Source organism: Pollicipes pollicipes, unplaced genomic scaffold, assembly GCF_011947565.3.
Source record: "Pollicipes pollicipes isolate AB1234 unplaced genomic scaffold, Ppol_2.1 Scaffold_6052;HRSCAF=7182_pilon_pilon_pilon, whole genome shotgun sequence".
NCBI lineage: Eukaryota > Metazoa > Arthropoda > Thecostraca > Pollicipedomorpha > Pollicipedidae > Pollicipes > Pollicipes pollicipes.
Genome location: NW_023596805.1, coordinates 8,424,581 through 8,437,669, shown reverse-complemented (window position 1 = coordinate 8,437,669; position 13,089 = coordinate 8,424,581).

The following is a 13,089-nucleotide window of genomic DNA, read 5'->3' as shown; positions in this document are numbered from 1 at the left end:
AAATTTGCACAAGATCTTAGCTGAAAAATAGGATAAAAGCTTGGAAAAATTTGAACTAGTGGCTTTGATCACCAAATTCCGCATGAGTAGCCGAATCAGGCGACATAAAAAAACGCAAAACGGTCAACGGGTTTTTACCTTTGGACTGCGGCAGTGTACGGATGCTCAGTTTGCAGTTCAATAGATTTGTAATTGCAGTTCAATTAGAGTATCAGGCGATGAAATATTAATGTATACGCCTCTGTTGTAACGGCATTTGTGTAGTCGGTGCACCGTTTGCATTTCTAGTTTGATTTAGTGCTCGCTTCTCGTTTGTTGAGTCACTTAGCTTGCGATTATCTTGAGGTCTAATTTAGCGTCAGTCAATCCATGCTATTTTGGTATTCATTTTGTATTGCTAACTTTAGTCTCTGTTCTGTCTGTTTCGGCTCTGTTTAGTTCTAGGTCTAGTCTGTCCATTTCCGAGGTTTTGTTGTTTCCCTGTCAGCGTCCACGAGGAGTTGAAGCGCGGTGTTGGCGATGGGCGGTCATCAAATATAGTGCACCTAAAACCTCGGTGTCTTCGACGTGGCGGCCGTCTACATTTGTTTAGCATTGCGCGGGCGTGCATGCATCCAAATCACACGTGATGCGTCAGCTCCTATTACAAATAAAAGGTATGCCATCCAAGCCGTTTTGAGTTTTAAAACAAGCCGCTTACAGGTCCTCTAAAAATGAAAATGATCTGCGTTCAGCGACTGTGCGCGACAACAGGCCGAAAAAGTACCGTAACAAATGTTTTTCGACGTGATGTGCGCTCGTCGCTGTAGCTACACGATCTTCCGTATCGGTGTTTACTTCCTGCACATTGTAGGTTCCTGGCTTTTGGCCTTTTTATGGAGATCCTTCTTTGAGCGGAGACGTACGCACCATTGCGTTCCCGCCAAACAGCGGCTGGAAATTGACGTGTGCCGTTTGCTCGAGATACCGTCAGGGTCTCAAGAACTGCCAGCACATCCACAGCGGCACGGACCACATGGCCGGGTCGGGTTGTCGACGGCTCGTTCGCGGGCTTATCTACGAGCAAAGTTTCCTATAATAATAAAAAGAGATTGGAGAGCCGGGGGTGATTCTTTGTATCTTCGTGATTTGAATTCTTTTAGCACGCCCCTCTATTTTACCATGTCATCAATCCGGGGCCAGCCTAGAGATTCCAGAGTCGGTGTTATACGCTGGCTGCGTCTTATACCAGAGAATTCGTTGCTTAATTTTATTATACCTATATCTATATCCATTTATACATATATATATATATATATATATGTATATATATATATATATATATATATATATATATATATATATATATATATGTGTGTGTGTGTGTGTGTGGGCGGGGGTGAATTACAGAAATATATATAGATATATATAACAATAACAACTTTTGATTTATGATTTTTGACTCCTCGGTGCTTGACACTTGATCGCACCACCCCTTACGAAAATACGGTAAGTTATGTATAGAAATACGTAGGCTTGAAATAAAATTTTGAGAACATAAGGTGTAAAGTAATGCCTGAGGCGGTACAGCGAGATAAGAGCTGCATTGCATTTTTGCACGACTTTGGCGACTTGGCGACCCCACGAAAGCGTCGGGTGTACTATTACACCGATCAATCTGATGTGCCGTGAAGGTGAGATATTCTCTCCATCTATCGTAAAGCGAAAAGCACAGCTTTTCTTTACATTATGTTTTGAGTCCCTGAGAGCAAAGTTGGTTTTGCCTCTGTTCATTTTCAATGAGCTAGCGCGCTGAAACAAGCCCAAAGTGCGCAAATTGATATTTCCACACGATGTTTTAGTGCATGGAGACTGCTTGATGGGGGCTGCGTGACCCAGATGTTGAAGGTCATCTGCGTATAAGATGAGGCGCCAATGTGACAATGTGATCAATTCGTCAATGTGACCGGGTAAGTCGTCCATGGATAGGGTGAATAATAGCGGACCGACTGTCGGTCCCTGGGGCACCCCACGGGTTAGCGGTAGACTAGTCAATCCTACACCTACTACCTGTCTTCGACCACTCAAATAACTTTTGAACCGATCAGGGTCCACGCCGTACCACTGCACACTGCAGTTTGTTACCAGCAAACCATAACCAACGCTGTCGAAAGCCTTGGGTAGGTTGACAGCAGTTGGCGAAGACATCTCTCCGCTGTCGACGTTCCTCATCACCTCTCCGACAGTGTCAAGCAGAGCGCCTTCAGTGCAATGACTTTGCTGGTAGGCATATTGAACAGGGCTTGGAATACCAATACTTTGGGGATACGTGCTCAGCTGGCTGGAAATGACTTTTTCAAGAATTTTGGACAGCACACTTAAGAGAGATATGACCTTTTATAAGCTGGTACACTTGGGTCACCTGACTTCAGGATGCGTGCCACGGACGCAGTTTTCCACTCGCCGGGGAATGGCCGAGCTGTGGGGGAGAAGTTGACGATCCGCAGAAGGTGCGGACCAATCACAGGGAAGCATCTGCGCACCGCTTTTATCGGTGCGCCGTCCACATCCACCGCTCCTGAGCTGCTCTTCCACCGGATCAGCTAAGGTGATTCAGGGAGCGTAGGCGGCTCAAAAGTGGAGGAGGTCGTGAAGACTATTGGCGGTCTCGGAGGCTGTCCGGTGTTCCCTCTAAGTCTGGCGGCAATCCGTGACCCAACCGTCGCGAAATGACGATTGAATTCGTCAGCCAGGTCAGGGTTGCCTTTTAACGGATCTTCTCGGTTTGGTGATGACATCATGGCGAATCGTTTGAAAGTAGGCCAAAAACTGTGACGGCCACCACACGTCGTCACGCCGCAGAGGCCATCACGTCTAGCAGCTATGATGGCACATTTAACGCTGTTTTTCCGCCGTGTGAAGTCCGTGTGAGCCCCTGGGGTGCGCGGGGCCGGCCAGGTGCCCCTTGCTGTGTCCCGCTTGGTCATCACAGCCCGAGACTGCGGGTCATCACACAGCCAGGGGCACCTGAGGCGCTTCACACGGGCAGTTTGGCCGGGCGGCGACGACCCATGACGTCATTGTACAGTTTATTAAATGATTTCACCATCATGCCCACATCACTGGTGTCATGGAGATCTGCCCAGTCAGCGGCGAGCAAGTCCAGGCAGGTGGCGTGCCAGTCAGCCCGGTGCCAGAGCCGAGCAGTGCGTTTCTGGACTGGCTGTCTCATCCTGCCCAGTGATGGGCTCATCCCATCCCGCAGTGATGGTGATGGCCCGATGGTTATTGATGGCATCAGGCAGGACAGCGACAGTTGGTGGTGGGTCGGGTTGATAAGTGATCATATATTCAAGTGCCGTGGACGTTGTTGGAGGGTGAGTGGAATGATTCACCAATGTCGTCACGTTCAGGTTGCTGGCCAAGTTGAGGTAGTCCTGGACCCCTGGGATGTTCGCTACCCTGATGTTTATGCCTCCGAGAAGAAAGGTCGGTTTGCAGGAGCAGAGCGCATCACAGACCTGGCCCTGTCATTGGTCCAGACTCGCAGCTATCTGCCTATCAGGTGGGCGACACACCACGCCGACAGAGTCAGCCATGCACCGCGCCGCGTTAGTGCAAGCGATAGAGTCTCCAGCGGTCCGTTTCCCCGCAGGTTTCACCGCCTTTTTGCCACGAACGGTAGCATTTCTGTAAGAGTTCGTCAGACCAACAAGACAAGGTGTTTAGGGCAACTTCATTTTATAGTGATCGATACGCTGTCGTTCGTTTGATCTCAGATACGTATTACATTCCAATTTTTATTTCGCGTATAATAAATCCAGATATGATATGCGACTTTTTCGCGCATGAGCAGCTGAAGCAGAATCATACGTTGTTGTGGGGAGCATCCGTTGAGCCAGGCGCCCCAACTTATGATGCACAAACGCTGCCAAGACCCATGTAACCTCAACGGTGACCTCTAGGTCACGTGGGTCACCGCCACGTTGGAAAGGTTCACCACTGTGCCGCCGAGGGTCACCAGGGCGGAGGATAGGCCTCTGGTGTCACGCGCTCTCTTGAGTGGGTCACAGCGGGGACCACAGGGGTACGAAGGGAGGCAAACGTTACACACTAATGTCGATCTTCCGATCCAAGACCAGTCTTGTTCTCGGAAACAAACGTACGATCTACGCACTTCAGATTTGCCTAGATCGTACGTGGATCGTTCGATTATAGATCGATATTTGATCGAGATTTGATCGTAGATCGTTTGATTTGCGGCGAACAAATAGGCTCTTGTTAACAAGCATACGGTCCTCAGAGCAAGCGAAAGGAGCCCAGAACCAAAGTGGTGCGCCCCTAAACGACCGGTGGTTCCTCGGCAGGCTGACATATGGAGCCCAGGCCAGGGTACAGGGCCCTCTGAGCAAAGGGGAATTACCCAAGACCATGAATTAATACCCCTGTGCGACCAGGAGCACCCGGCCAGATTAGCGGCAGGAGCATTGACAGAAGTACAATCTACGCGCTTTGACTTGCGTCGTATAGGCTCGTAGACCAAAATTAGCATAGTCTGACCAACGCATCCCGTGTATCAATGGTTTGATAATGGAGAGGCCAGGCAAAGGCGGATTTTGCCGGCTGGAATGCTTACAAGACACAATTTGAACAAATGCACATCCATAACTCCGCTGTATGAAGCTAAATCACGTCCCCGAACGCTGTCCCTGTCACTGGACGTCCCCGTTCTGAACGAGAATGTTCATGGCGGACAGTCACCGTAGTGCCGCGAGCATGCGTCGTTGGCTCTGTGCCAGAAGCACCGGTGCGCAGGCGGTGGTCTCGGTTGTCGATGGAGGCCATAGTCAGCAGCACCGGGGGTTCCCTGGGATTCCCCGTGACGCCGCACAGCCGACGACAGGCCGTCCGGATCGGGGCGCCGATGTCGAGTGTGCGCTCGTGATCGGGGAGTCTCCAGACGCATTGCCCTCATCGCATGGTCTCGGCCCTCTTACCAGAGCTCAGTGGGCGGTGGGAGAGGGCGGGGAGCCGGCGGGGTCTGCTTCTCACTACGCGACACTGATCAGATGGGTTCGTACCCCTTCCCCTCCCTTCATCCCTCCCACCAGTACGGGGCCGCCACGGCCAGGGTGTTTTCTGGAGACGAGAAGGTCATCGGAGGTTAGAAGGTCAGAAGGCCCAGCCCACGTCGCGCCGGGCGGCATCTCCATCGGTTGTCTCCGGGGGCCCGTGCCCCTCCGGAGCTCGCCGTCGCATCCTGTCGAGGCCCTCGGTTGTCTCCGGGGGCCCGTGCCCCTCCGGAGCTCGCCGTCGCATCCTGTCGAGGCCCTCGGTTGTCTCCGGGGGCCCGTGCCCCTCCGGAGCTCGCCGTCGCATCAGGTCGAGGCCCTCGGGTGCATCCTCCAGATGCATCACCTTACACCTATCATAATTGAATGACATCTGCCACGGAAAACTCCAGTTCACTAGTTCATTTAAGTCAAGCTGAATCTGGTTCACCTGATCAGGATTTGTCGACAGCCCTGCCAATGTAATATCGTCAGCAAAAAGTGCGAACAGCCTCTTGAAATGGCGCCTTCCCGCAGCCTCCTGAAGGGGCCTCGAAGCGGCACCATTTGTGCGCACGTGCAGTGTTCACTTTAGCAGACAGGTGCTGTGGCCAGATAGTGACCGGTTCTTCTCCAGGAAATGATCCGTTTTTGAACCAAAACAGGATGCAAAATCGATGTACTGGGAAAAAACATTACTAGTAAATACAAACGTCCATCTGCTGTTCTGTGCCCATTCTCAAGAGATGGGCTCTTCATGATAAGGACAGCTCGAAATGTTGAGTGCTCCTAATGCGCTCATTGCTAATCACTTCAGCTTCGTTTAATCAGTGCCCCCTGCTATGTCGCAGGTCGTTAACCCAACGCAAGAACTTTGAGTTCATGATACCGAAATACCGGTAGTGAAAGGAGCTTTTATCTTATATCAAGTCGAAATTATGATCGCAAAGTAAAGTAAACAAAATTTGTCAAAGTATGTGTCCCAAGAATGGACAAGGCTCATGGCTTCGGCCAACCGAATGAAATGCGCAAAGCCCTACCCGTGCTAACTACTATTCAGCAAGTGATCCGTATCTAAGTGTGACTGACAGCTAGCCGTAATTAATTTCTCTAAGATCATGCATGCGAGTGAGTAAAGACTAATAGAACTGTATTTGCTGACACTTTTTGCTCACTTCTTAAATATTGGGATCGCATTGGCATTGCGCCACTGCTCGGGTATTTCTGAGAAACTCAGGGACTTGTTCAGTATTAACAAAAGAGAACAAGCTTAAGCACTACCGCACTCATTCAGCACTCTACCATACATCTGGTCAGGTCCGACCGTCTTATCAACCCTGATTTCCTTCAGGCTATCCCTAGCCATACAAAACCACTGGTAATGATGATCGCCTTGGAGATGGTGGGCATGCGGTCAAAGTTCTGTTTAACACTGCGATCACGTGGTGTGATTCAAAAACACGTTGATAGATGGCAGGAGGAGTGGCAGCCTCTTCATGGGGACGGTCTGCGAACAGGCGCGCGTTCTACCAACGCCAGCCCGTCTCTTCACGGACACCATGCTGCCATCTGGTGGTCGGTTACGAGGCTGTGATTCATTATCCGTGGCAGCGCTGACCCTGCAGAGGGCGCGCGTTGTGATGGAGTCTGGCCGCACTTAAACACCGACAAAAACCCCTCTGCCCAACATGCTGGAGGCGAGTTGTGTGGTAAGCTGAAGTGAATAAACTCCGACGGGGGACCTCCCGTCTCTACGTCAGGTCTTGCCGTCGCCACGTCGTGGCTTAACTCCCGTCGACGCCGCGGCGGGTCTGTCCGCTCTTGAGGTGTTCTGCTTTTGCGATCAGTACTCTCCTTCCGCTCTTGAAGGGTTCGACGATCGCAATCAGTACACTCCTTCCGTTCTTGGTGTCGACGATCGCGACCAGTACACTCCTTCCGCGCTTGAAATGTTCTGCTTTTGCGATCAGTACACTCCCTCCGCTCTGGAAATGTTCGACGATCGCGATCAGTACACTCCTTCCGCTCTGGAAATGTTCTGCTTTTACAATCAGTACACCCCTTCCGCTCTTGAACTGTTCGACTATCGCGATCAGTACGCTTCTTCCGCTTTGGAAATGTTCTGCTCTCGCGACTAGTACGCCATTTCCGCTCTCAGCAACTCCGATCATGATCTCATTGCTAAGCAGCGCGTGCATGATGACGATTGCTGTGTGCCCGGCGACCTTGCTGCAAAAAAACCTGTTAGCACTGGACTGCCGAGTTCCAACCTTTGCTGGCGCAGAAGTGGCAGTCGAAGAAGAGGGTGAAGAAAAGTTATAAGGAATCCGGATATCAATGTCTGGTTGAAACATATCGTTTACAACCACACGTAAATAAGTTTTTCAGTGTGGCTACGGATCCATGTGTTACTATTGCAATTTAGCACAACGTCATGGAAAATAAACGTCAAACATTCGGGCAATACCTCGCCACTCTCAGGCCGGATGGCGTGGCGGGGAAGGGGATAATTATGTAAACATCAGATTTTCAAAATGTCTGAGACTGCTCCATCCAGCCTTTTGTCCAAATATTATTAAAAACGACGGTACAAATGAAGTCATACACCTGTGCCGGTCAGTCATATAAAGTTTTGCATGCTTACAGATTTCATTTTTGGATAGACACGATCCTTCCAAAGCAATATTTTCCTCCATTTATACCGTCCCAGGGGCTCATGCAATATTTTATTTGGGGGGGGGGGGGGCGGACATGACTCTTTTTCATCTGAAACCCCAATCAAACGTGGCTGGTGTGGGCGGTTAGTTGTATCGCGTGGAACAACATTGCGCGTCCCCAATCCAGTTCTTTGAAAGTGCCGATCCTCCACCTTTAGTGTTGACAATTGTTTGTGCAGAGATTCACACACACACACACACACACATACATACATATATATATATATATATATATATATAACCAATTTGATAGGATTAAATGGGTGCACGCGAACCCAGGGGCCACTATGGGCATTCGTAGCCGCACCGTTCAGCCGTTCACAAAGCGGCCCTGCGTTTCGTTTTGGCGTCGTCATCTGTGGAGCAGACTTCCTGAAATTGCGTCATTGTTTGCCAGGTTGGCCAAATGACCCACTGAAGCCCCCCCCCCCTTCCCCCCTCCCCGGTGATGAGGTGATGCAAGCACGTGCCAGTGGCCCTGTGGAAGCCGTGGCCTAAGCCACCTCGTCCGAAGCTCGAAGCTGTTGCCATAGCTTGGGGCGAGGCAACAGCCGATGGTCGATGACGCCGAGTTTTAACTTCAGGAGGGGTCATCTCCCACCCCCTGGCTGCACCCTACCGATAGCACTGGGCAATGACGTACGTCCTGTGTACCATACGAGGAGCAGAATTGGTGTCACAATGCATTGTGTAACGTTGCGGTTGCGGCAATGCAAACCTGCACAGTGCTTCGTTGAACAAACTTGAGTTGACTGGATTCGATCTTATTTCAAATGATTGGCGCCTACAGAGAAGTACGAACTGCAGCAAGTGGATCGCACACGCCTATTTCATTTGGCATCCCGGTTTTCAGAATTTTATTTATACACCTCGATAATTCTCCAAGGCTTTGGCGTCAACACGGACTCCGTGGGTGTGGGGACAGTAATACCTGTTGGTCTTTTAATTTAGACAGCCTTACGGCGGAAAACGAGACACAGAAATTGCCCATGTTTGTAGCTTGTTACGGTCTAGAAATCTTTTGGAAACACAACTTATCATGTAGACATGAATGGACCCAGCTTTCTTTATAGTTCCAATCTCTCTAAAATGTTCTGCTGTGGATTAGATTTAACGTTTTCATTTCCCTACCACAGGTACGAGTGACGGCTCCCAAGCGGACAAGGCGCCAGTTAAGTCAGGGAAGCAAAATGGTCGCCGTATTTGGAGCTCCCATAATTCAGATAACTGCTAAACAACTACCTGACATTTGTTAGGACGATTGCGGACCGCGCAATCCAACGTTAGCTTGAGTCTCACACGAAAATCCAGCAGAACCCGCCGGGCACGGCTAAACCGCGCGCCTCGACACTCACCCGCGGGACCCTCTGGCCCTGCCCCTCTCCCCCCCCCCTCACACACAGCAGCTTGTTGGGACTATTCGCCGGAACACCTGAGCAGCTGTGCAGGGGCCTCTGTGTCCGGGGTTCACTTTCACCAGCCGGCGCTGGTCGTCGGGCGGCGGCGGGCGGCCGCTCCATGCCATGCTGTGCCGCCGGGCACGGGCGACCCTACCACCACCGTGACCCACATCTACGGCGAGTTCCACTTTCCTCACAACTGGCAGTGCCTCGGCGAGCGAGGCGCGTGGCGCTTGTGACAGGGCTCCTCCGTTGCGCAGAACGGCCGCGCTGTGGTGACGCGGCGCTATGAGGAGAGACGCGAGGACTTGCGCCGATTTGTGATTTCTGCGCGAGGGAGCAGAAGACTGTCTCTCCTGCCCGGCCAACCGGTCCCCAGAATGAAACCGTTTTGCTTCCTGCTCTTTGCAACGACGGTGAGTTGACGACGGGACCGTTATTGGAACTGCGGTGCGTTGACGAGGGCATTGTGTTGACCTGGTGACGACTTCGGCTGAGTAACTGCGGCAGTCCTGTCCCCACGCTGGTCGTCTACTGGGCGACTGTGTTACGTCGACGAGCACGCGCGACAAACGTCTCTCTGAGTTCACATCACGTGTTGCCAGGCAACGGTCAGCAGCAATTCAGGGATCGTATGACCGCGTAACACGGGTCTCATGGTATTCTGCGTGTTGCGGCGCATCCTTATACCCTGGTGAAATGTCAGAGGACTCTAAATCTCCAACCCTCATTACGTGCGTATTTCTGTCTTGACATGAGTGGTGCCAAGACAAGATCTGTGAGTCTACTGCCCCGGCACTGAAATATGACATCATCAGCCATTGTTCATGATCGAACAAGCGCCCGGTAATTACAAGCCAAAATATCATGCCTGAATGGCCTATGTTGATCTGCTAGCACTTGGTAGCATATCCCTAATTCATATCTGGCAGCAATGCCGGGTGATCCACAGTGGAACACTGAGTGCAGAGGGCGCCCACAACCTACGGCGCTCACGACCCACTACTCCCACGACCCACGGCGCCTATGACCCACGACGCCCATGACCCGCGGCACCCATGACCCACGGCGCCCACGATCCTGGATCCAAGGTCCTGTCATCATTCTGGATCCTTCCAGATCGACACGGCTAGCGCTAAAAGCAAACGTTGTAGCTGGGCCAACGCCGCACGGGGTTCTCAAATATTGACAGTCACACCTACATCATGCCGCACAATATACGCGTGTCCCCGATTTGAGAGCCCCGCACGTCTTGTGCAGAAACTTTCGCACCGCCTCCCGTAACGTTCTCGGGTCGCTTCGGCTTTCATGCAGCCTGCAGCAGCCGATTGGTGACTGATGAGATGACATGCACCAGCCGCTTGGTGATTGGTGAGTTGGCATGTACTCGGTGAAGCGAAGCCTTATCTAGCTGCGTGAGTCAGCCGGGCTTCATGAGGGTGCGGCCGGACTTGCGGCGCGTTATCATCACAGCGTGCTTTGTTTGGTCAGTGATGTGGGTGGTCTACGAGCGTGCTTAACTGGTCAAGAGGGCACCGGATGGTTGTACCAAGCCCCAAGGTGTCCCAGGAGCGCGGTAGAAGTGGTGGGCTCTTCCCAGGTCACTTTTGACCGCTTTTTGCAAATCGCCTTGATGGCTTTCTCCTTTTTCAAGCATTTCTGCGCAAGGCTTCTAAACGTTGCTTGCTTGTTTTCTTTTATCCAGTTATAGCCACTCGCGTCTGATAAAAGTGCCAACATATTGAAAGGGTTCATTGGCTAGAAGCAGTCGTCTGTTGGAAAATAACACATGGGCTGCCCGTTTCTACTCAGAAGGGTGGGACAGGGAGGAGGATGCATTCGTTAAAGCTCAACATGAATGCACGGTAAGGCACGGGGAGAGTTGACTTGAGATGACCATTCGTAACCCAATTACTATTTCCAAATCCCATTATTAGCCCCAGTTCCCAATTCAAGACACATTTTTTTCAAACCCTGTTTACGGGTAACCAAGTGTGTCCCCTCCTCCCTGACCCCAGCGACACAAAGAGCCCTACGTTAACACAAAGAACCCTTCGTTAACTCCAGAACCCTGCATTAACAACGGAACCCTTCCTTTACACCAGAACCTCACGTTAACACCAGCAATTCTATACGAGCGGATTCCAGCATTCCCTGCTAAGCACTGGAAAACAAGCGTAAAAGGTAACACATGACAAACGTTAAGCGTCCATAAAATAGTATGAAAGTCGGTTGAACGTGGTCCCAGCTAATGCCAGGCAGCTACTGCTCTCTGACTGCACTGGCACAGGGTCAATCAACGACGCGTACCATCCGCACTAGTAAAGGATGTCAACGGCACAGATCGGAGGGGTGTCGGTTGGTCCCATCGTCTTGCGTGCCTCGCCCTAGACCTCCATGGAGTCCACCCAGCAGCGGCTGAACAGTGTTTGTTGCGGGGTGGCACTCAAGGATAGCGCCATTGATTGGGGTGACGTTGTGGCTTTACGAGATTGGGAATGGGGCGAGTCAGTTGATTATGGCTATGATGTAAGTTGACATTTATCGTGAGAGGCCGTGATTATTGGTGAGGATGCAGGGACGCACTTACCGTGTGTAATCGCTGTCATGGATTGTGACAATTGATAGGTGTTTGAAACGTGTCGTCATAAAACAAGACCGAAGTAAAACGTCTTAACTTAGGCTGAATCATATACACTGACTATCATTGCTCGATTTGGTCGTTTTGTAATGTTCCCAGGCTTTTAAATTTCACAAGTAGCGCGGGGAACACCAAAAATAGATCATGTCATACTTTAGGGTATAAATATGACATTGTAAGTTACATAGAATTTCTATTTGGAAGTGCTGTCCAATAAGAGCATCTTGCCTTCTTTATTCTGTATGGTCTGCTTTGACTTAAGATCATTCATGGTGAGGGGCTGATAGCTGGTTGGTTACAAATTTATATAAACTATATCCATGATAACGCTTTAGGTTAACAATGGGCATCACAATCATTCATGTGAACAATATGCATCATAGTAATTTACAAACGATAAACACAGGCATGGTGCATGACGATGTTCATCACCTCGAAAATTTTATTTCGTTCAAAAGATTTTTGAAAGGCTGTTCGCAACTGGTTGGCGACAGACAACATCGTTCTCATTCGAATACCTCATTTCTACAGCACATCTAATTTATTAACCGGAAATTCATAGCGGACTCACAGCAGCAGTCGACAAGTACGCAGACATTGGAGAATTAGTGATAACAAAGGACCTGAGGATGCCGCATCGAGAATATGAGAGGGTTCTTGCGCGCTTGGAAACATTGACCCGCCGGAGTTCTCGCTCTTGCCCGCATCAAGCAAACATGTCTAAGATCAGTGAAAGATCAACGACATAGTAAATAGAACGGCGACCTCGAAAAGGTCAGGAGGTCGGCTGCGCACCCCCGACGAGGCCTGATCCATGCTCACGCGACCAGAGGACATTTGCGACTCCCACCAGCCACTGCTGACGTCATCTAAACCCAGCTATGGACTCAGCTGGGGCCGCCGGCCACAAGACCACCTGCACGAGCCCGCAATACGGCACTAACGCGGCGGGTGAAAGGGCGAATACAGCGGCAGATTAGGTCAGACAGAGGTATTGGGGCCTTGGCATAGCCTCTGGCTGCACAGAGGTCTTACCGCTGTGTTGTGGTCATGGCCTTTGTGGCTTCCTTTTCCGCAAAGTGACATTATATCAGCTCAGTTTTCCCCTGTACACATTCGCGGAGTTACTCGAGCGTCTCAATAAAAAAGTGCAGTTCATCGCTTATTACACAACGGTAATGTACTGTAGATACCAGAGGTTTACATGGTTAGTACGATGCAACAAAACGGGGGCCATGGTTTTTTCTTTTTTGTGAAACTCCACTATTTGACTTAATGTAAGGGAGGTTTCGTCAAGGGTG